Below are 3,298 nucleotides of genomic sequence, written 5' to 3'. Positions count from 1 at the left end.
GAGTGAGAATATTTTAGCACATGGAATTCTCAGAAAAGAGCTTTAACCAGAGCGGAAAATAATTTTAAATATTTATCTGTCATTGTCTAATTAATTTTTACATACAAAAACGAAAACTTTGTCTTCGGGCTGATACAAGTACAAAGATCTGGAAATGCTCAGTATTTCTGGCATGGTTTTTATTTCAGATTTCCAGCATACACAGTATTTTGATTTTGAGTTTTAGGGGGTGATTTTACCACACGGGAGGGGCTGGAGGAACCTCTGAAGCAAATAGATTGGGAAGCGCTGCTCCAGAACAGTCAATGTAATCCCATAGATTTACTTCTGTCCATCTCTTGCTGCAACTTCTGGGCTGCATCTTCCTTTGTGTTCATACCTTTGTTTATTTTCATCTTCCTTGAACTCTCCATTTCACAACTTCCTCTTTATCTCCGTCTCTTTCTCGAGTTTCGCAAGTTTCACTTTTCATTCTTTGTCTGCGATTCTATGCACCTTTATCTGTCACAAAAAGTCCAATTCTCTCTGACTCAGTTCCGAATCACTGAATCAGTCCATCTCTGCGCCTCCCTTCCTGCAAGATTATCTCTGCATCTCCCTTCCGAGACACCCTCTCTATTCTGAGTCTACATTTTACTTTATATATCTGTTCCTCGACATCTTTCTGTTTTTGCATATCTCTCTTTGCCCGGGATCTTTCTCAATAGCTAGCTCGCTTCTGAACTCTCTCTTTACACCTCCAGCTCTCTCTGCGTACTTCTCCATCTCTCTATCCATCTCAGTATTTCTGCTCCCTGCTCTCAGTTTCTCTCACTGCTTTCTGACTCCCTGCCTCTTTTTGATTCTCCAACTGTCTCTCCATTTATTTATCTCTCCCTCACTCAATTCTGTCCTAATCCCTGGATCTCTGCTTTCTTTGTCTCCATCCGTCTGTCTGGGGAGTCCAGCCCAGTGTTTCTTCCCTCTCTGTGTTTCTACTCCCTAACTCTCTCTGCCTATCTTCTTGTGGCACAATCGGGGAATAGACAGATCAGCCATGATCTAATATTGGTGGGACAGGTTCAAATTGCTGAATGATCTCCTCTTCTCCCTGTGCCAACCAGTGTGTGTGATTCCCTGATGCCGGGGGGAGGAGGGTGGGTGATGGGGAGAACAGGTGGACCACCTTGCTGTAAGGAGGGATGTCTCTGGGGCTGGGATCTTGCTGTGCATTAAAGCTCAGAATGCCAGTTATCCTCTGTGAGTCCTTGCTCTATGCCCGGCCCTGTGTTTGGAGGGACGCGAGTTAAAGGTTCCAGGGGGCTGGGAGCCATTTGATCGAAATCCAGCGGCTTATCTGGACCAGAATGAAAGTGAATTAAGGACCGTCGGGAGACGGAACCACACCCAGGGAAGTGATGGAAGTTGGAATTACAGAGAGGGTTGTTCACTGGGAAGGGAGTTACACCGGGCGAGCTGTTCACAGGGAAGATGATAAAGAGAGTGGGTCTTTTACTGGCAGGGGGTGGTGTGGCATTCAGAAAGGGAGGGGTGTTTACGTGGGGCAGGGGGAGAACTAGAGGCCGATATTCACAGAGGGAATTAGGTAATGATAAAACTGGGAGGCGGCCTTCTCCATGTTTAAAATGGGAGAGCGGCTTCTCCAGGTTTAAAATGGGAGAGCGGCTTCCCCAGGTTTAAATTGGGAGAGGTGCTTCTCCAGGTTTGAAACTGGAGGGGGCTTCTCCAGGTTTAAAATGGGGGAGGGGGGACATTTCTAGTCTGTTCCTGGAGGGTTTATATGTCAAACTGTTCGCGGGAAGTGGGTCGGGTGGGGGTGGAATTAATTCGGTTTCTGTTCCAAACAGGAACCAGTTTCATGTTACAAGTGTTCACATCGTTGCAAAACAGTCATTTAACACAAATTGTATTGACATTCTTTTATTAAGCATCTCACATTTACAGAAAGTAAATTCCTCAAATATTTTGGGCACTTTCAACCTCTCAGGAGCACAGAATCTTCCATCAGCAATGGAGCAGTTACTTTCACAATCTCCATCTGCTGCTGTCCCTGACTCATTGCAGCTCCTGCCCCTTCTCAGCATCTGCATCTACTGGTATCCCTGTCTCACGACAGTTACTGCTTACCGCTCACCATCTCCATCTGCTGGTGTAATTATCTCACTGCAGTTACTGTCTCCCTTCACCATCTCCATCTGCTGGTGTCCCTGTCTGACTGCACTTTCTTCTCCTCTCACCGTTTAATCTGTTGGTGGTCCTGTCTCTATGCATGTCCCTGCTCACCATCTACACCTGCTGGCGCCCCTCTATTGTGTCTCAATACAGTTTCTGCCCCTCTCACTATCTCACAATCAGTGTGATTTGCAGCTTTGTCCATTTTGCTCTTGTCCCAGGGTGTGTTTAGTTGAATCCAGCTGAGCTTTGCACTGACACCCTTTTCTTAGAAACAATTCATGAATCTTCTGCAGAGCAAGGCCAACCTCAATATGTCATATTATCAGTAAAATATAATCTCAGAATCAGATTTAAAAACATTTTAGGGCTCAGTGCTGTGAAAATCTACTTTCTGTCCTGTGGGGTGTGTAGGGAATGGAATATGAACTGGGATCTAGTTCCAGTGTTTGAAACCATTCACCTCTTTCTATCATTTCACTAATTTAATAATGAGATTGAGAGGATATTTCACAACCTTCCTCAGCCCCTGTCTGAATTTCATCTGGGTTACAGCATAAGTACATGTGTTGGTGCAGGAACTGAGAAGTTGCAGCATCTCTGATGTCTGATATGTGATCAAGAGAGGGTCAGTGTAGGAGGAATAATACTGAATATCTGAAATCCACCTATAAATGTTCTACACAGGTCACCCATAACATTATAAAACTGCCGGATATAATGAAGAGTAAAATAATTGATTTTCTACAATTCTCCATCTCGGGGTCCTTGTGATTCACTCCATTGCTTTGGTTCCGGAATCCCCTGCAGACTTCACTCGTGAATAAAATCCGTCAGACAGTCAGAACATTGAGCACCAAATTGAGAGAGACTGGGACACAAGGGGTTAAAATGTAGTGAAACAATTCAAATGCCCCCCATGTGGGGGAAGTACAGAAGCTCAATTTAGGGACACAATCCATGGGAACATTATTAATAATGTAATCTTGTTCCTGTGTAAAGTACCAAGGGAGAGACTCTACACTGCCCATCACACTCTCTGTTCCTCCAACCACAGCCGCCGTTTTCTCGGTTTTTTCTCGCATTTTCTTTTGAGGTTCTCACAATAAATGGCCACAAATCGATC

Source organism: Heterodontus francisci, unplaced genomic scaffold (genome assembly GCF_036365525.1).
Source record: "Heterodontus francisci isolate sHetFra1 unplaced genomic scaffold, sHetFra1.hap1 HAP1_SCAFFOLD_316, whole genome shotgun sequence".
NCBI lineage: Eukaryota > Metazoa > Chordata > Chondrichthyes > Heterodontiformes > Heterodontidae > Heterodontus > Heterodontus francisci.
This window is presented reverse-complemented; position numbering follows the sequence as displayed.